This window comes from Pan paniscus, chromosome X, assembly GCF_029289425.2.
Source record: "Pan paniscus chromosome X, NHGRI_mPanPan1-v2.0_pri, whole genome shotgun sequence".
Lineage (NCBI taxonomy): Eukaryota > Metazoa > Chordata > Mammalia > Primates > Hominidae > Pan > Pan paniscus.
The window spans coordinates 123,669,881-123,692,095 of NC_073272.2; the positions used below are offsets into that span (position 1 = coordinate 123,669,881).

Here is a 22,215-nt window from a genome sequence, read left to right on the forward strand (position 1 = left end):
ATGCTTATCTGAATGTGGTCTAGTGAATTCAGATCACATTTAGGAACATGGCAGCAATAGCTTCATGATGACTGCTGGGCTCACTTCTACCCAGAGTCTCATTAACCCCACAAAGGAGTCTAGATGTTTGTTTAACGGGGTTTTCTTGAAGCTGTTTCAGGGCGGGTGCAGTAGCAGCAAACCACTTGGGCCTGTGAATAACATCATAGCCCACACCAGCATATCTGGATGGATATGCTGCCCAGCAATGCCAATTATAGAGAAATAAAAAAAAATGAGCAAAAAAAAAAAAAAGATAATAAAAACCCATGTAACTTGTGGACAAGGCTTATTGACAGGTGCAAAAAATAAATAATCTTTTGCCACTCAGAACTCATTGTTCAGTATGAGTTTTCATACACATAAGAAGGAATATTATTAAAAGCAAATAAAAAAATCATAATTCCACTGTCCTGAGGCAACAACTGTTAACATTTTGGGTACAACATTGTTTATGTTCTAAGTTTGAATCTGACTCTGCCAATGCTTTTTGACTTGGGCAAGTGTGAATTTTTCCAGCCTCAATTTTCCCATCTGAAAACAGAGATAATAATGCCAACCTAGCAGGGCTGTTGGAAAGATCTGACAAGATACTTTATGTAAAGCACGTAACCCATAGTTGCTCTTAAAATTTTAGCCATTATTATTTTACAAGGTGTATTAGTCTGTTCTCATGCTGCTGATAAAGACATATCTGAGACTGCGTAATTTATAAAGAAAAAGAGGTTTAATGGACTCACAGTTCCACGTGCCTGGGGGAGGCCTCACAATCATGGCAGAAGGTGAAAGGCACATCTTACATGGCAGCAGGCAAGAGAGAATGAGAACCACGCAAAAGGGGTTTCCTCTTATAAAACAATCAGATCTCTTGAGACTTATTTACTACCACAAGAACAGTATGGGGGAAACCACCCCCATGATTCAATTGTCTCCCACCAGGTCCCTCCCACAATATGTGGGAATTATGGGAGGTACAATTCAAGATGAGATTTGGGTGGGGACACAGCCAAACCATATCACCAGGTTATTCCAATTCCAAATAGCAGTCCTAACTGTTAGGACTGTTATTGATCTTTCTTCTGATCTTTCTTGTGATGTTTTTCTTCCTTAAAAAAAAGAGTGAAAATGTAGATAGAATAAGATTGGCCACAAATTGATAATTGTTGAGAACGAGGATTCATTATACTATTCTCTCTCTCTCTCTCTCTCTCTCTGTGTGTGTGTGTGTGTGTGAATTTTCTACAATAAAATGTTTCTAAAAAAAAACACACACACAAAAAACAAAGAAATAAAGAAGACTTACATGCAGGTTTTGCCCCAATCTCTCGTTATACACTTGTTTTCTTCAGTTTAGGACCCTGCAAGTTGGGCTTGCAAATATAAACTGGGGCCTTTTACTAAGGATATTTTGAGATGCAACTATATGGCATGAGCCACTACTTTTGGGTTACACCATTTGTGGATAATGAGATGAATGGGTCACTTTCCCCTAAAAGGGCACAAAAATCTATGGGACGTGGTAGGGGCAGTATAGAGGTTTGTGCAGAGAAGCTAATGTGGCAGTGACCTGACAATACTGTTGAGTAGTTCTTGCTTTTTAGGCCCTCTGGTACTGCCTAGTTGATCTTCTTCTGCCTCCCTTCCATCCTGTGGGCTTCTCCCTACCAGATCCTGAGGACCTACCACTAACTTTTCAGGAATTTTGTGAGCTAGATGATGTTACACTGGGAGCTTGCAGTTGGCCGTGGTGGGAGTATTTATATGATGGAAATCAGCAAACATTAGAAATCAGATTTTTTGTTGTTCTGAAGAGCTGTTTGCTAAACATCTACCAGTGCACCACTAGTCATACCATTCCAGTAAGTTCCATTTTTCCTCATATGAGCTAGAGTTGGATTCTGCTACCCTTCTCCTAGCTTCTCCAAGTAAAACAATTAGTAATGAGTATACTGCAGAGAGAGAGAACAGTTTGTTGCTGCTGTTACTGCTACTAAGTGCTAAACGTGGCATGCGGCTCTTTTTAAGTCAACGACTCCACAGATACTGATAAAGTGCTTAATTTCCTTTCCTAATTGTCAAATAGCTTTTTGGGGAATTCTAAGTGACACATACCAGCACTGGAGGTCTCAGAGAAGACAAAAGCTACCACAGCTTCTTCACGCATGCCTCCAACTCCATACATTCCATGGTTTCATAACAAGATTTTCACCTTCTCTTCTTCACTTTTCACTGAGATAGAGGACTGGATAAGCTGCAGCTGACCTCCTGCAGATGTTTCAGATTTAGTGGTTCATTGATTCCCATTGTCAAGTTTTCCCTCTGGTTTTAGAATCCTGTTTTCTTTTGGCATTAAGGAAACCTGGGTTGTACACTCTGTCACTAACTCACTACATCAACTTGGGCAAGTCTTATCTCTTAAAGCTGTGATTCACAAATTCACTCTGGGCTCTGGCATTGTCTAACTATGCCTATTGTTGTTGCTGTTGTTGCTAGGGTGATGGGACTACCATTGATTCTCTATCCCAATTGTCTTTAATGTTGTTTAAAACCCTTTCTTGGTCCAGTGTTGTGGCTTACACCTGTAATCCCAGCACTTTGGGAAGCCAAGGCAGGAAGGTCACTTGTTTGAGGCCAAGAGTTTGAGACCAACCTAGGCAATATAGGGAGGCACCGTCTTTACAAAAAATAAAAAAATTAGCCAGGTGTGGTGGTATGCCTGCAGTCCCAGCAGATTGGGAGCCTGAGGAGGGAGGATCGCTTGAGCCCAGGAGGTCAAGTTTACGGTGAGCTATGACTGCACCACTGCACTCCAGTCTGGGCAAGAGAGGGAGGCCCTATCTAGAAAACAAGCGAACAAACAAAACACCTTTTTCTTAAATAAGTTTTTTAATTAGATGATTTTTTTGAAACATTCCTGTTTCAAAGTTTTAATAACACAGAGTAAAATGTGAGATTCTGTCATTCCTTCCCCATTCCCATTTCCCTTTTTAGAGGTTGCTATGGTTATTAGTTTGTGTATTTCTTTCAGGTCTTTTAAAATACATTTACATATATACATAAATACATATACGTGAATATAGTACGCACGCATGGGTAAATGGGATCTTACTACATATCTTGACTTTTGACTTGCTTTCATGGGCTAAATCTGAGGAGACTGAGCCAGAAGACTACTGGAGAAGGTGATTCATCCCCAATTCCCCCACTTCCCTGTATGTGGCTACCTGCAGTGTTTTTGTCTGATTTTGCCCTTCCCTCCAAGCCCCAAACTCCCTCAATCCCCAACACTATAAGATAAGAACCTTAGCCCTCCACATCTGAGATTTGAGTGGAGGAAGAAGCCAATTGTGAATTATGTAAGGTTGGAATGTTACTACAGGATGTATATTGCAGGGATTTATGGTGCCATAATTTACTTAACACCTCCCTATTGAGCACCTGTTTGTCTGATTTTTCATTATTACAATCTTGCAAAGAACATCCTTGTAAATACATATTATGCATGCATGTGTTCATAAGTTAAATTCCCTGAAGTGAAAAAGTCAAAAGGAATGAACCGTGAAAAGTTTGAGAGACTCTGCCAACTGCACACTCAAAGATCTCATTTTATCTACCACCAGTAGCATATGAGTGCCTATTTCCTCACACATTGTTGATATTAGATATTCTCAATCTTTTCAATTTTTGTTTATCTGATGGACCAAGAATAATTTCATTTTAATCAGCATCTCCACCAGTAACTAGTAGGTTGAACAGCTATTTATGACAATTGGTCATCTTTTTTCATCTTAAGAATTGCCTAGTACAAGCTTGTCCAATCCATGGCCTGCAAGCCACATGCAGCTCAGAACATCTTTGAATGTGGCCCAACACAAATTCATAAACTTTCTTAAAACATTGTGAGTTTTTTTGTGATTTTTTTTTTTTTTTTAGCTCATCAGCTATCATTAGTGTTAATGTATTTTATGTGTGGCCCAAGACAATTCTTTTTCTTCCAATATGGCCCAGGGAAGCCAAAAGATTGGACTAGTACATCAGTAAAATGTCAGAATAAGGAGGTTGGGCACGGTGGCTCATGCCTGTAATCCCGGCAGTTTGGGGGGCCGAGTCAGGCGGATCATTTGAGGTCAGGAGTTCAAGACTAGCCTGACCAACATGGTTAATCCCTGTCTCTACGAAAAAAAAAATTAGCTGGGCATAGTGGTGCACTCCTGTAATCCCAGCTACTGGGGAGGCTGAGGCATGAGAAATACTTGAACCCAGGAGGTGGAGGTTGCAGTGAGCTGAAATTGTTCCACTGAACTCCAGCTTGGGTGACAGAGTGAGACTCTGTCTCAAAAGATAAAAAAAAAGTCAGAATAAGGAACTTCAAAAGTTAATTGCTTCATAAAAGCAATAAATAAACTGGCAAAAACTGTCAGAATCAACTTTTTCAGAACTCTGGAAACTAATAAAAATCTTACAGTAACCAGGGGAATTCTTAATCAAGAAAACATATTTGGATCTCAGTAAGAGCACTTTGTGGCATTTAAACTTAAACTATCTCCCAAACCCAGGCTTGGCAGTGGCTTTGAAGACAATAGCCTTCACTCCTGGAACAAGTACCCAGCATTGGAGGGAGTAGAACAGAGCTTATTCTCAAAGAATTCTGGTGGATTGTTTTGACCTGACTGGTGACTCCCTTAAGGATAGACTCGAAGGACTTGCTTTTATTTTATCTAACTTGAAAATCTCCCAGAGTTGAGATGGCTACTCTTGGAGTGTTTTCCAAAAATATTTAAAGGCAAATGTTTTAGGTGCTCCCACATGGGGAGGGATAACACTTGAGGCAAACAATAGAAAACCGAAAAGCTTGGGAGGAGAGGCTGGAAAGTGAGATGCTTTAGGGAATAAGGGCTTTGAAAACTCCTACATATTCTTGGGAATCTGAATGGCCATACGTATGTCCAGGGCTGTGCACATGCTCAGGAAAGAACTGAGAAGGCCATAAGCTGTCACCTCTGATTCACCTCCAGGCTCTGTGCAAGAAGGTAGTATAGGCTCAGGCAGAGTTTTAAACTGCCTGACTGAGTGTTGAAGATGTACCCCAATATAAACAGAACTTCTCAGTAAAGACTGAAATATTGTGTGTGTGTGCTTTTTTGGTTCCAGGCATGTTAAGAATTATTTGTTGAATCACTGGCTGACCACTAAGTGTATGGAAGAAGGAATCCAGTGGCCACACATGACAAAGAATACAGAATTTACAAAATTAGTTTATAAAAGTCATTAAACAAATAACAATAAACCATGAGGAGGGGGATTTGATTTTTAGAGTTGCCACATTATAATATTCAAAATGTCCACTTTTTTTTTTTTTAAAAAAAGAGGCATGCAATGAAACAAGAAAGTGTGCCTGTACGCAGGAAAAAAGAAATTAATAGAAATTGTTCACATGGAGGCCCATACATTAGATTTACTCAAAAAGCCTTTTAATTAACTATTTTAAATATGCTTAGAGATCTAAGGATACCATGAGTGAAGAACCAGAAGAGATCAAGAGAATGATGTCTCACCAAACGGAGAATATCCAATGAAAATTATAAAAAGAAATCTAATAGAAACTCTGCAGTTGAAAAGTACAATAACTGAAACAAAAAAATTCATAAGAGGGGTTCAGCCGCAGACTTGAGCAGGCAGAATGGTGAAACAGCAAACTTCAAGATTTGTCAATTGGGATAATCCAGTCCAAGGACCAGAAAGAAAAACAGAAGTGAAGAAAAATGAACAGAACTAAGGGGCTTGTGGGATACCATCAAGAATACCAGCATAAGCATAATGTGAACTCCAGAAGAGAATAAGAGAAAGGCAAAGAAAGAAAGTTTAAAGACGTAATGGCCAAAACTTTGAAAATTTGATGAAAGACATTACTTTTTGCCTCCATAGAGCTCAATGAACTCCAAGAAGGATAAACTCAAGGACATCCACACCAACACATATCATAATCAAATTGTACAAAGCCAAAGACAGAATATTGAAAGCAGCAAAGAGAAACAACTCATTATGCACAAAAGATCCTCAATAAAGATTAACAGCTAATCTCTCACCTGAAACAATGGAGGTCAGAAGACTGTGGGATGATGTATTTAAAGTGTAGAAAGAAAATAAAAACCTGCCAATCAATTCTATATTCCGCAAAACAACCTTTCAAAAAGGGAGAAACTGAGACATTCCCAGTTAAACAAAAACTGAAGGAGTTCACTGCTGTTAGAACTTCCCTACAAGAAATGCCAAAGGGCATCCTTCAGGCTGAAATGTAATTACCATATATAGTAACTCTGTAACTGCATGAAAAAAAAACAACACCGTTAAATATAACTACATGGGCAAAAATAAAAGTCAGTATTAATGTGTCTTTTGTTTATAACTCCTCTTTTTTCCCATATGATTTAAAAGACAAATGATTAAAGTATAAATTATAATCTATGTTGGTGAGTACATATTGTATAAAGATGTAATTTGCGACAACAGCTTCAGGGTGGGATGGAGCTATATAAGAGCAAGGATTTTTTTTAAGTTACATTTTTTATTTTATTGTGGTAAGAACACAACATGATCCACCTGTTTGACACATTTTAAAATGTACAATACATTATTGTTGACTATGGGTACAATGTTGTACAGCAGATCTCTAGAGCTTATTATTCATCTTGCTTGGCTGAAATTTTATGCCTGTTGATTAGTAACTCCCTAGTTCTGCCTTCCCCCAGCCCCTGGCAACCACCATTTCACTCTGTTTTTGGTGCCAATTTTAAATACAGTTGTATTCAAGACATTGCATTTTGCACTTACAATACAGTGCTTATAAAGTTCAATGCTATTTCCTTCCTCTGTGCACATGTTCCATATTCAAGTATTGAGAATATCCAGTAATTTACTATAGCAGCTGAACTTTAAAACTGCCATAGAATTTGCTGCAAATTTGGGTCCTTCAAAGTTTTAACTGCGTGGAACAATGTTATATCTATACATGGGTTAGGTTAATCAACCTCTTCAATAGAGGGCACTGAGGAAGCAACACTAGAGGGAGGAGTTCTGTCACCAAGGAAGCTCCCAGGCATTCCTTCAAATGCCTCCTGCACTCTGGTACAGCTTGGTAACGACGGGGTTGCAGACTTCCTCCAGCTCTTTCTGCTGATGTTCAAATTCTTCCTTCTCTGTAGTACCATTCTTATTGAGCCAGTTGCTAATTTCATTACACTTGTCAAGAGTCTTCTGTTTATCCTCATCATTGTCCTTCTTATGGTTGTGCTTGAACTCAGTAATAAAATGGTTGACCATTTGCTTGTTGAAGTCTTCTCCACCTAAGTGGAGAAGCTGTATATTTGACCTCAAAGATTCCATCCTCAATAGTGAGGATTGACAGATCAGAAGTGCCACCTCTTAGGTCAAAGATGAGCACATTTCTTTCTGCTTCAACCTTTTTGTCTAAGCCATAAGCAATAGCAGCCTAAGCCATAAGCAATAGCAGCAATAGTTGGCTCATTGATAATTCTTTTTTTTTTTTTTTTAGATGGAGTCTTGCTCTGTTGCCCAGGCTGGCATGCAGTGGTGGGATCTTGGCTTGCTGCAACCTTTGCCTCCTGGGTTCAAGTGATTCTGGTGCCTGAGCCTCCCGAGTAGCTGGGATTACAGGCACACACCACCAAGCCTGGCTAATTTTTGTATTTTTAGTAGAGACGTGGTTTCGCTATGTTGGCCAGGCTGGTCTCGCACTCCTGACCTTAGGTGATCCACCCGCCTCAGCCTCCCAGAGGGCTGGGATTACAAGGGTGAGCCACCACACCTGGCCTTGATAATTCTAAGTACATTGAGACTAGCAATGGTTCCAACATCCTCAGTAGTCAGATGTTGAGAATCATTAATGTAAGTTGGCATTGTGACCACAGCATTGGTAACAGTCTTCTCAGGGTGGGTTTCTGCAATTTCTTTAATCATTGTCAGACCATAAATGACACCTCCTCTGGATGGAAACTTTTTGTCTCTTACTTGTATTCTACTTGGACTTTGGGACTATCTGCATCATTCACCAGCAAGAACGACCAATGCTTCATATCAGACTGGACAACAGCATCATCATATCTGCATCCAATCAGATGTTTGGCATCAAAAATCATGTTGATGGGGTTCATTGCAACTTGGTTCTTTGTGGGATCACCAATTAGTCATTTGGTATCAGTAAAGGCAACAGAGCTTGGGATGGTTTGATTTCCCTGATCATTGGCAAGTATCTCCAATATTCTGTGCTAAACGACATCCACACAAGAGTAGGTGGTGCCAAGATCAATACCAACTGCAGGTCCCTTAGACATAGTTACTTGCATGTAGGTTTGGCTTGGCTTGCAAAGAATACACATGAATCTCGAAGGCTGCCACTATGTTCAATGAGCCATTTCACTTGTTGATTCTGTGAATTTGACAATTTTACATACATCATAAAAATTGAATCATGCATTATTTGTTATTTGTCCTTTTGTGACTGGCTTATTTTATGCAGTATAATGTCCTCAAGGTCTAATCATGTTGTCACATATTGTAGAATTTCTTTTTTAAAGGCTGAATAGTATCCAGTGTATATATATACTACATTTTCTTTATTTATCTGTTGATGGTCATTTAGGTTGTTTCTACATCTTGGCTATTATGAATAGTGCTGCAATGAACACAGGAGTGCTAATATCTCTTTGAGATTCTGATTTCAATTCTTTTAGATAAATACCCATAAGCGGGATTGCTGGATCATATGGTAGTTCTATTTTTAGTTTTATGAGGAGCCTTCATTCTGTTTTCCATAGCATCTGCATCATTTTGCATTCCCACCAACAGTGTACAAAGGTGCTTTTAATTACTCCTAATCCACACCAATGCTTGTTGTCTTTTTTGTTTGTTTGTTTAGGAGACGGTCTTTCTCTGTCACCCAGGCTGGAGTGCAGTGGCATGATCATAGCTAACTCCAGCTTTGAAATCCTGGACTCAAGCAATCCTCCTGCCTCAGCCTCTTGAATAGCTAGGGCTACAGGTGGGTGCCACCACACCGGGCTATTACATTTTTTTTTTTTTTTTTTTGTAGAGACAGGGTCTTACTATGTTGCCCGGGCTGGTCTTGAACTCCTGGTCTCCAGTGATCCTCCTGCTTCAGCCTCCCAAAGTACTGGGATTACAGGCATGAAGCCACCACACCTAGTCAGCAATGGTTTCTTAAGTATGAAACCAAAAGCACAAGGAAAAAAAGGGGAAAAAAGATAAATTGGACTTCATCAAAATTTAAAACTTTATGCTTTCATGGACACATCAAGAAAGTGAAAAGACAACCCATAGAATCACAGAAAATATTTGGAAATCTGATAACAGTCTAGAATCCCAAATACATATAAAATTACAACTCAACAACAAAAAACAACCCAATCAAAATGAACAAAGAAATAGACATTTTTTTCCGTGGAGTATATAAAAATGAACAATAAGCATATGAACAGATGCTCAACATCATTAGTCAATAGGAGAATATGAATAAAAACCATAATGAGATACTACTTCTCTAGCATGGCTGTAATTTTTTAAAAAGTGAAAATAAATTTTGGAAAGGATTTGGAGAAATGAGAACCCTCACACATTGTTGATGGGAATGTAAAATGGTGCAGCTGTTGTTGAAAAGTTTATTAGTTCCTCAATAAATTAAACATAGAATGACCATATAGCAATTCAACTCCTAGATATATACTTGAGAAAACTGGTAATATATATTCACACAAAAACTAGTACACAAATAGCAGCATTATTCATAGCATCCAAAAAGTGGAAGCAACCCAAATTTCAATTATTCAACTCTAAAAATGAATGAAATGCAGATACATGATACAATGTGGATGAACCCTAAAAAATTATGGTAAGTGAAAGTAGCCAGAAACAAAAGGTCACATATTGTATGATTCCATTTACATGAAATGTGCAGAATAGGTAAATCCATAGATTTATGGAGATTGTAGATTTATTTGGAATGTAGATTAATGGTTACCAGGAGCTGGGAGTGGGAAGGACTGGGAGTGACTGCTTACTGTGTATAAGTTACTTTTGGGGTGATTAAATGTTCTGGAATTAGATAGTGGTGATGGTTGCATAATATTGTGAATGTATATATTTCTATTATATGGTTGGTGTTTTATTAATTTGTAGAAACTCTTTGTATATGGTGGATATAAAATTCTTTTTTTATATGCTGCAAATATTTTCTTTCAGTCTTTTGTCTATCTACTAAATTTCCTTGTGTTATCTTTTTCTGTACAGAAGTTGAAAATTTTTACATACATGTGTTAATTTTTACATACATACACATACATGTGTAAATTTTTACATACATGTGTAAATTTTTACATACATGTGTTAATGTTTTTTCTTATGGCTTTCGAATTTGAATCTTAAGAAGATATCTCCCACTCCAACATTATAAAAATATTTTCAGTGTTTTCCTCTAATGCTTCTGAGCTCTTATTTTTTAATTAAAAAAAATTTTGTTTTTGAGGCAGGGTCTCACTGTGTCTCCCATTCTGGGAGTAGAGTGGCATGATCTCGGCTTGTTGCAACCTCTGCTTCCCAGGCCCAAGCAATCCTCCTACCTCAGCCTCCCGAGTAGCTGGGACCATAATTGTGCGCCACCACGCCTGGCTAATTTTTCGTAGAGACGGTGTTTCACTAGTTGCCCAGGCTGGTCTCGAACTCCTGAGCTCAAGTGATCTGACTGCGCTGGCCTCCCAAAGTGGTGGGATTACAGGCACGAGCCACTGTGCCTGGTCTGAGCTTTTATTTTTAAATGAAGGTTTTAAAAGCATCTATAATTTTTTGTGCTTTGGGCATGAAGTGAGAGTTTAACTATTTTTTTCCAAGTAGTGCTGTACAATTTATTGAACAATTCATGCTTTCCCTACCAATTTGAACTATTACCAGTATCATATTTTGATAATAACATTGAAAACGTAGCAGTCTTCGGCAGTCAGGTCTTTCAGAGATTCCTGTGTAATGATTGATGGTTATTATAGCCTATTCTATTTTAATTATAAATGTACTAAAATAATGCAACTTATCTCTAAGCAGTTATTTTAAGTATTTTTCTCTGGAAGGCATTTTTGTGAAATTATTTGGTTGTCTCATCAATTTTGATGGTGGATATATTCATCTGCTCAGGCTGCCATAACAAACTACCATAGAGCGGGAGGCTTGCCCAACAGAAATTTATTTTCTCACAGTTGTGGAGACTGGAAAACCACCGTCAAGTTCCAGCAGGGTGGGTGTCTGATGAGTGTTCTCCCCTTGGGTTGCAGACAGCTGCCTTCCCTCTGTGTGCTCACGTGGCCTCCTTGGTGTGCTTGTGTGGAAAGAGGAAGGAAGAGCGGGAGGGTAAAGGAGGGAGAAGACGGGGGGAGAACGAGCACTCTCTGGTGTCTCTTCTTATGAGGACACTAATCCTATCAGATTGGATCAACTCTAAGACAATACTTTAATATATTACTTAGTAATTTTTATTACTTTCTAAGTATTTTCTTTTAAGTACCTTCTTACTTAATACTTAGAAAAATTCCTGGCTGGGCATGGTGGCTCACGCCTATAATCCCAGCACTTTGGGAGGCTGAGATTGGCGGGGGATCACCTATGGTCAGGAGTTCGAGACCAGCCTGGCCAACATGGTAAAACCCTGTCTCTACTAAAAATACAAAAATTAGCCAGGCATGGTGGTGGGCACCTGTAATCCCAGCTACTTGGGAGGCTGAGGCAGGAGAATCGCTTAAACCCAGGAGGCGGAGGTTGGAATAAGCCAAGATCGAGCCACTGCGCTCTAGCCTGGGCAACAGAGCAAGGCTCCATCTCAAAAAAAAGAAAAAAAAGAGAAAAATTCCTTCCTTCCTTCCTCCTTCCCTCCCTCCCTCCCTCCTTGCCTCCCTCCCTTCCTTCCTTCCTTCCTTCCTTCCTTCCTTCCTTCCTTCCTTCCTGTTCTGTATCCATTCTACCTTCTTTTGGCAGAAGCATGCCCATTTCCTTTGGGAAGATTCTTTTTTTTGACACTGAATAAATTCTGGTAGGAATATTGATCAAGATACCCTGCCCTCTCCTAGTGTAGGAGTAGTGATGTGGACCCAAGCTAGGTCAATTAGAAGCTTCCTCTTGAATTTGATCTATGAATGGAGTAATAAAAAGACCGCATAAAGTGTTAAGCAGTTCTTGCTCTACATCTTCCGGAGCTCCCTGGTTTCTGCTTTGGTTTCTGAGGAGTTGGTTTTTCCAGTCTCTTCTTAAACCTGTTCGCTGCCCTGTAGCCTTCAAATAAATTCCCTCTTTTCCTAAGTTAGCCAGAGTTGGGTTTTGTCACAACCAAAAAACTCCAACTCATATAAGGGTGGTTCATTAAATCATTTGGCAAATATTTATTAAGTACTTACTATTTGCCAAGGGCTGTACTAGTCACTGGGGAGGGCTTTCCAAGTATTTAATGCGCTGATCTCTTTTGTCAATAAGAAAGAAAACTGGGAGTTAACTCTCTGCCTTCATTATAAGTGCCAAGAAAAAAAAGAGACTCTAGGAGACTCCCAGTGCTCCACAGGAGAATAATTAACTATCATTAAATAAAGTTTAATAGAAACAATAAAAACACTAACGTTAACATGATGATGATTTTGTCTAGTTGAATTAATTCAGAGCTTTAATAATTTCCAACTTTGTAACAAGTTTCTTTAGAGGTCATAGTTATTGTTATACTCCTGAGTAAATTTGGGTAAATCCTTGTTGCTCACCACTCAGGCACACATTACATAGTGTTGCCTATGTGAGAAGCAGCTCTATCAAAAACCAATGCCAATTATTTGAGGCATTTGCATTTGGGACTTATTAATAGCCATGGGTGAAAAAGATACTCACTTGGTACTTACGGCCTTTAAAAGATGAAGCAGTAGTTTGAAGGAACCAGTGGTTTGGGAGAATTAAATACTGATTCCTATTGTACCCCATTGACATACACAGTTTAAGCTCTGATCTTGTCTTAAATTATTGGAATTGTGGAAACTGCTCCATTAATAACAATTTTAGTAACTTTGGGGGCTTAGTAATTGGTTTCAACATGACCTTTCTCTTGAAACATTTAGACTCTCCTTTCAGATTCCAGACATAGAACTAGTGTAGATTCTTTGGCATAATTGATTTGGAGTTCAAATGTAAAAGCACTCTTTCTCTTACAGAAGCATCTGAATTCATATCTCATGTATCTCCTGATCAGCAGCCAAATGTCTCTTTGAACTGAACTTTGGTTTCAATTGCCTGTGAAAGAACACGATTCTTCTCATCTTCCTCCAAGCATTCTTCTTACTGCAATTTTATTTGCCCTTGAAAGAGCCTGTCTTTGCAATTGGCCCTTGCACGGGTGTCCCTTTAAAATTGGGTTTCCAGATCCATAAAAATTCTAATTTAAAATACTATTGGTTATGACTTCCTATTCTTGGTAAAAGAAAACAAATACTCTTGGTGATTTGAAACTAAGATATTTTCATCTTTGGGACAAATTTTGTAGCATTTAAATTTATTCATTGTGTGGAGAAAAAAGTTATTTTGAAAAATTGATGAAATTTTTGAATATTCTCTTTAATCTGTGATATTTTAGAAAAATTCAAAAAGTGTAAGTTTCTTAACTCATACAAATCCATAAAATGATGGGCCACAAAGCTCAGTGCAAGGAAAAAAATAATCAATGTGCCCTACAGCATCCCCAAAGTAAATTGTGCTAATATGATGTATTTTAAGCCAGACCATCTTGAAAATAACCTTCAAATTTGGTGAAAATATGTCCACTTGTTTTTACAGCTAGAGAACAGACAAAACTAGAGAACAGGTGTTAATTACATACAGGTAAGACATAAGTGATCTGTGCAGTCATTGATGACCCTGGCCCTTTCTTCCCTGACTTCTGCTACTCATTAGTATCTCCACCAGAGGGCAGACAGTAAAAGAGAAAGGAAAGGAGAGGAAAGGACATGAGGCTCTTGCAACCCAGCAAAGAACTTGAAACTCTTTAAGCCCATCTCTGAATTCATTCTGAGGTCCTGATGGATCTAGTTTATTTGAATGACAGTATTAGCTCTGATAGGGAACTGGGTCCCAATCATGACTCAGCCACTTCAGGTAGTCAAGAACTATTTACTGAGTGTCTGGTATATGTGAGGCACTGTTCTGGACACTGGGGATACAGTACAGACAAAAATGTTAGTTTGTGGAACTCGCAGTCTAGTGTTGTATTATAATCCCCATGAGCCTCAGTTTCTTTATCTGTACCATGGGGACAATAACACTGGAGTTTCTGTGAGCATTTAAATGAGATACTTAAGCACCTAACAAAGTTTATTATATTTTAATTTATACCTTGTACAGTTTTATATAGCCCCTATACAATTTTTAAATTTTATACATTACAGTCCATACACAGTTTTATTATATTGTTTATTATAATTTATAGTCTGTACATAGTCTATGTAGTGTCTATAAAGTTTTGAATTCTATTTGACATCATTCCATAAACACTTTTCTATGAGTGATTCTACTTAGTATTTTAATGGTTATACAACATTTCATCGTGTTGATTTGTCATAACACTTCAACATTGCTCTATTCTATTAGATACTTGGTCATAGAAAGTTCTCAGTAATTATTTGTTGAAAAAAATGCATGAACATCACATACTTATATTACTTGCATCTTTTCAACATTATAAATAACACTTTATTTTCTGAATAATGTTTCTGGTAACTACTCTAAAAGTAGGATTATTGTATCAAAATTCATGACACAAGGCATGAATAGTTTCATGATCCTCAATATATATTACCATCATGCTGCTGTAAAGACTGGTACTAATTTAAAACTAATAACTACATTGGGGTTTAATTTGTATTATTTAATTATTAATATTGTTGAATTTCTTTTGTATAGTTACTTACTATTTGAATATCCATGTAGTCAAACTTATCTGTTTGTGGACCAGGACAATCTCGAGAGAAGACAGGGCAGGCCTTCTATGTAAGATGTTAGCTACAAGAGCACAAATAACCACCTGAGCCATCAGGGCATCAGGAGCAGAAAATGAGGTGACAGAAGGAAGAGCCATGCAGAAAATAAAAGGGAAGGGCATAAGAGACAGATGTTACAGTTTTGCCAAACTTACAGATGATAGATAAAGACTATTACCACAAAGGAGAACCTTTTTGTTACATCATATCGAGGGTGGGGCTGTTTTGTGCAATGAGCACCTGCAATGTTGCAAGTGAAGTTGGTGAACCCTGGTATCTTGGTTGGAGTTGAGAGTGCTGATGTAGCACTAGGCATGGAAACGTTGATGAATTAGTATGAATTGGGGCCTGGTTTGCAATGTGATTTGCATATCTGTGGTTTGGGGTTATGCATGCCGTATATTTACCCCTTTGCCCTGAAGAATAAAATTGGTTGAGTAGTTGAAATTAAGCAATGAGTCTTTGATCTGAAATGGTTTGGTAAAATAAGCAATTGTGTGGTTTTAAAAAATACTGCATATTGAAATATTTTCAAACCTACAGAGAAGTTACAAATGCAGTGCAAATAACTTCCATATCTGTTTCACCTAGATTCTTGTTAACATTTTACTGCATTTGCTCCCTCTTTCTCATATATATATAAACATTATTACATATATAAATAATATATAAACATTATTATATTAGTGTGTATATATATATATACACATTAGTCTTTTTCTGAACCACTTGAGAGTAAGCTGAAGACATGATGTTCTATGATCCTTAAATATTCCAGTGTGTCTTTCCCCTAGCAAGTCCACTCTCCTAACCTACCAGCATACAGCTCTCCAGGTCAGGAAATCCACAGTGGTACAACACTACCACTCAATCTGCAGACCCAATTAAAACTTTGCCAACTGTCCCAACAATGTCTCCTTTTCCTCTCTGGTCCATGATTCCATCCAGGAACACTTAGTTACCAGCAATTAGTTGTCATCAGTGTCCATCTAGTATTTAGTTGTCGTATCTCTTCAGGCTCCTTCAATCGGAGAGAGTTCCATAGATTTTTCCTGTCTTTCATGTCCTCAACAGTTTTAGCAACTACTGATTTTACATTTTGTAGGATGAGCCACGTTTCCTTATGACTAGACTCAGGCCACATTTTCTTGGCAGGAATACCCTAGAAATGATGCTGTGTTCTTCTTGGTGCATTGCATCAGAGAGCACACAATGCCAACCTATCCTGTCACTGGTAGTGTTAACTCTAATCGCGGGGTATATTGGTGTCTGCAGGTTTCTCTAGCATAACAATGTCCCTTTTTTTTCTCTTTGTAATTAATCAGTATTTTGTGGGGAGATATTCCCAGATTATGCCAACATCCTGTTTCTCATCGATCTTCTACCCACCACCCTTAACTGCCTGAATCAACCAGGCAGTTAATTCAGTTATGTTATGGTGGCCAAATATTGATTCTCATTCCCATCAATCTTTCTACACTTATTAGTTGGCATTCCACTGTATGGAACAGAAGGGCTTCTCCTCTGTTCCAGTTATCTATTGCTGTACATCAAGCTAGACCCAAATTTACTGGCTTAAAACAACAAGAATTTAGCTCATGAATCTGCAATCTAGGCAAGGTGATATTTTAGCTGGGGCAGTCAGCTGGGGTTAGAGGATCCAGTTCCAAGGTGGTTCATCACTCACATGACTGACTAGTTGATGCTGTCTTTTGACTGGGACCTCAGCTGAGGCTGCCAGCCAGAACCCTCACATGAGGCCTTGCTATGTAGCTGCTTGATTTCATCCCAGCATTGGGGTTGAGATTTAACAGCAAGTATCCCAAGAGAGCAAGGTGGAAGTGCATGGCCTTTTTCTAATACAACCTCAGAAGTCACACAGCTTTCATTTCCATTGTATTCTGTTCGTTGAGGCAGTCATAAATATCCATCTAGGGTCAATGGATGGGGACATAGCTCTTACCACTTGATGGGAAGATTGTTAACATCACATTGTAAGAACAGCCTATAGGATAGAATATATTGTGGTGGGTATCTTTGTAGATATAGTCTGCCCTATCCTTTATTTATTTATTTATGTATGTATGTCAATATGGACTCATGGATTCCTATTTTGTATAATTGGTTGTGATCCATTACTATCAACGTTTATTTTGATGCTCAAATTTTCCCAGATTTGACCACTGGGAGTCCCTTTCAAGGTGGTCTCGGTGTCCTTTTGACTTGTTCCCATTATTCTTTGAGCACTTTCTTTAGTGGAGGGTGGTATATGAAAACTATTATCTGAGCTCTTGGTGGGCTCATTGCTGCTGGGCTATTATTGCTTGTAGGTGCTCTTAGCAGACAGGGCTGGAAAATATATGTATGTATATATTAATACATACATGTGCATATATACACATATGTACATCTATAACTATTTTTATATCTCTCTGAGTATATATATTTAAAACATGAATTTATACCCAAACCTCCAATTTCAACCCAGAATGTTAACATTTGGTCTGGTCTTCCTCCTTTCTGTTTTTAGTATCTTCTCCAACAGTGAGAAGCCTGCCACTTATCTTCAATATAATCTTCACTTATTTGCTCAATTAATGTAAACAGTCTCTAAACCACATGAGTCTACTCTCCCACCTACCACTTCAACACCCCACCACCAGTGATCTACATTCTCAAACAGGATCAGGCACATTACCAACGAGCTTCCAGGTGGCATTCTGCACCGCTTCAGCATCCCATGTCTTTGGGCACCAATAGGCACTCCTCCAGCACATCTCTGCACAGCTCCCCTCCTCTCTGAAACTGGTCAAAATGTGGTACAGGGTCTTCACTTTTTGAATATCCACACTAGCTCCTTTTTCATCTTTAAAAAATGCAAATTCGATCATGTTGTTCCCCTGCTTAAAACCCCTGAATGACTTTCTGGTCCTTAGGCTAAATCCAAAAACTATAATATGGCCTACAAAACCCTACATCATTTGACATCCTGCCTGCTTCTTCAGTATCATCTGAATTATTTCTCTGGGTTCAGTCAGTTTCCCAGAGTGGAATCTTCCAATCTTCCGCTTGGCATGTGTAACCTGGCTGTCAGTATTTTGGGAACTGAGTCAAGGATGGGGACTGGAGGTCTCAATGTTCAGAAGGCAGACTCCAACTTAATCCCAGTTTTCAACATAGCTTCTCAGTGGGCCCTCAGCTGTGCTTGGTTTAAATGTTTTCTCCCCTGCTGGGATGGAGGGAGGGATTTGGGGGCTGTTTCTTATCAACATGTTCAATCTATCATCCTGTTTTCAACTCCATACCCAAACTCCCACTTTCAGAGATAACTGGTACCCTCAAAACCTGAGCTTTTTGAGGTTTGGAGTATAAACCGCATCCTTGGGTTTTGGCTTTTTCTAATCTGCTAAACCACTCATTTAGCCATTCTCTAGTTTCCATATTTGCACATGTACACGCATGCACGTGTGTGTGCTTCTTGCTTATTATAGCCTCTCCCCCTTTTTCCTTTGTACTCACTGCATTTGGCCTTTTAATCCCCTGTTCTTTTTTTGTGGGATCTCAGGAAGGAGCTCAGATAAGTGCATGTGTTCAATTTGCCCAATTTAATTGGAAGTGAAATTGTTTTAAATAACAAACACCTGTTTCATTTTAAAGCCAATCCCATGAGCAAAAACTGGATTTCCTGGAATCATGAAATATTATAACAAAAAATGTTCATCCAGTCCATTGTTTCTTGTCTTTTTGCTACCAAGTATCTCTTTTATTCTATTATATCTACCCCTCACTCCAACCCCACAATTGAAAAGATTCAGACTTCCAAACCTTAGTTTGGGAACCTTTGCTCAAGTCAATGCCCTCGTTTTACAGATGAAAAGACTGAGGCCAAGAGATAGAAGTGATTTGTTGAAGTCTAACCACTAATAAGGGGCCAAATTAGGATGGGCACCCAAGTCTCCTACTTCCTCTTCTGCTGCTTTTCTATCTAGGATGTGAGATTTCTGACTGCCCCCAAACTGATGGGAGGGTGAGGGAAAACTTTCCTTCTGACTGTGGTTTTTCTTACCAACATCATTACTGGCATTGAAACATTACTTCTTCTGGTGGCTAAGAGGAAAATGCTCTCCGCCACCTTGAAGGCCACAGGTGGCCAGACATTCTGGGAATCACTGGAGCTTTCTCAGGGCCACAGGGGAACCGTTTGTTTGAAATGTAATAAAGGTTCCTTTACACCAAACGTGGAGAAAAAGCTGCACTGGGAACACATCAGAATCGGTGTGAGAGGTCTTTTCTAGCCACTCAACCAGCCAATCAGCAAGGGGGCGCCTGCTGGGAACTCTTTCCTCTGCTGGAAGTTACCAGGGATACACGGGCTTGGCCCTGAAGGGGCTTCTGATCAAATTGCAGAGACCAAACAGCTTATCGAACAGCTTATAACCTCTCTAAAGGCAGGACCTTTCTTATTCTTATTTCTTGTGGGCCTCAGTGCCCCAGGCCTCCCGCTGGACACATGTTAGTTACCTATAGCTTAATTAAAGCTTCTTTGGTGCATTATTTCCTCTCCCCAAAGTGGAAATAATGAGCGAGTGCTGAGCTGATGTGACCACGTAGCCCCATTCCCCAAGGTAAAGTAACTACATACATTTTGTCTTGGAAACTCACTGCCTTCTGCAGAGTCCTTTTTCACTGGTAAAGGTTAAGTTTTGTTATTCTCCTGGATCTTTTGAAAATAATGCCTATAAATGAGGAAGCTAGCAATAAAACCCCTACTGTTTGTATAGGCTTTGTAGCTTACTGTGATCTAATTTAATCTCCTATCTTGTCTTTTTCCTCAGTGCTTTGTACACAAATGTTATTGATTCCCTCCAGAGGCAGCCATGTGTGGTAGAATAAACAGCATGAGTCTGGAGTTTTAGCACCCACCTCTTCAACGATCTGAGTGCTGTTAGGCAAGCTGCTTCCCCTCCCTAAGCCTCAATTTACCCGCATACAGAATGAGGAAAGGGTTTGGACTCCACAGAATCTGAGGCCTCTCTAGTTTCTCATTGGAGTGCAAGTGCCATTGTGTGGTTTCTGCTGTGGGCGTGGTTGTTCCAAACCAAAGGGCAGGGACAGGATGCAGTCTGGTGATCAGGGACAGAGGAAGAGAGACACAGCAGCTTTGCACATTTGTGGGTCCTTACTCCCTCTCCTTAGATTTCCCAGACTGTTTAAGTTCATGATCTCAGGGCAGCGCCTGTCCGCCCCCTACCACACACATCATACTATTCAGAGTTTCTTTCCCAGGGTCTACTTTAAAGCCAGTAGATTTTCAGGGGTCTCAGATCTTCTTATTGCTTGCCCTCTTGACATCTGAGGCCTGAAAAGAACTTGGGTTGCCTGCCTAGGCAGGCTTCCGGAGGCCTCAGCCTTCTGTCTTCCGGGGCTGGGGGTAGGAGGGTGCCGGAGCACAGGCAGTCATTGTTTGGGTATTGACTCAAAGGAGAAGGAGCCACAATGCACAGGAAAAAGGATGAGCTCATGACAGCTAAATGAAAAGATTCTTATCTTGGAAACAGCGGTTTCTTATGCAAAACAAGGGGCGGCAATGTGATTGTGCCCAAGGAGTACATTCAACAACAGGGATTTCAAATGAAGAAGTTTTTTTGCATACTTACGGGAGGAGCAATGGGCCAGATTGTTCATTAATTAAAGGGGGGGTGCTGAACCCCCTACACACACACACACACACACACACACACACACACACGCTGCAGAACTTAAATAATTCATTCGCTTTCTCCTCTTTCTCCTCAGTCCCAGATGATCAGCTGAGAGACAAATGTTTTTTCAACCCTAGCCACCTCTGGAGAAAGGAGGGGGGAGAGGATGGGGGAGGACGGGAGAAGGGATGTGGTGGGGAGGGGAGGGGTGTCACAGATAACTAGAACGGCAGTGATCTCTCAACCATTTCTATTTGGTGTTCAAATGTATTGTACGGAGCTGGTGATTTTTTGTTTCCTTTTTTTGCACCCAGGAGATTTACCTTTCTAGTTCTGTTTGATTTCACATGAAAGAAGTCTGAGCAAATCCCCACTGAAGACGAGTAGAGGAAAGGAGAGAAATGCAGAGGGTGCAGGTCAGGGAGGCCAGGAATATGTTCTTTGACCACAGTCCCTCTCTTTCCCCAACTCTGACACGTGGTCCCCTGAGGGGAAGGACTAGATCTGTGGCTGTCCTGGAAATTCCAGAATGTAGGTCACCCACTAAATGGGTAATGCCAGAAGTGGAGAGTAGAGTTGTATGTGGTTGCAGGTGGGAGGCATCAACACCGCCCACATATCTTTCCTATCAGCCAGACTGCTCTCCTTCTACCCCAGATCATCTTTTGATTTAGGAATAAGAATGGTTATCATCTATCAAGTACTTTCACATTCATTACCTCTTTTATTATCCCCTCTCACATGTGTTATACATGTGTGCCAGATACTTTCACATATATTAGCTTATTTGAGTTGCTCAGGGACCCTGGGAGATAGCTCGGTATTACTGCTCCTGTCTTAGAAATGCGGATACCGAGGCTCAGAGACACTAAGTAGGTTACCCAAGGTCACACGGCTCAGAAATAGCAAAGCTGGAATTTGAACCCACATCGGTCTTGATATCAACATCTGCGCTCTAAACTGCTATGCAATGCTAACTCTCCTCCCTTTCCCTCATTCTTCCCTACATCAACTTTGCCCTACTGTTACCCAAAAGGCAAACTTCCCATGTAGTTGGCATTCTGGCAAGCAAAGCAAGGACGGAGGTCTTTCATGAATGTGAGACACTCCTCTCAACCATGCATACCATCATTATGGAAGGCAAATTAAGGAAGAAAAGCCTCATAGATCTCCTCTCTACCTCAGGCTCACATATAGGATTAACTTCTTTTAAGTGAGGATTATTGAGGTATAATTTTCAAACAGTAAAATTCTGCTTTTAAAAGTGCAAATAAGTTTCAACAAACATATCCTATTATGTCACCACCAACACAATCAAGACAGGATATTTTTATTACCCCAATAAGTTCTCTTGTGCTTCTTTGTGGTCAGTCTGCTCTCTCCATACACAACCTTTG

At 39.6% G+C, this 22,215-nt stretch overlaps 3 pseudogenes; 1 reads left to right on the forward strand and 2 right to left on the reverse strand.

Moving 5' to 3' along the window:
- The first annotated feature begins 309 nt into the window (after positions 1-309).
- LOC112438593 (small nucleolar RNA SNORA40) lies at positions 310-416 on the forward strand (annotated as a pseudogene).
- A 6,638-nt stretch (positions 417-7,054) lies between these two features.
- Positions 7,055-7,528, reverse strand: LOC134728380 (heat shock cognate 71 kDa protein-like; annotated as a pseudogene).
- On the reverse strand, positions 7,261-8,390 carry LOC100977945 (heat shock cognate 71 kDa protein-like; annotated as a pseudogene).
- Positions 8,391-22,215: the final 13,825 nt, after the last annotated feature.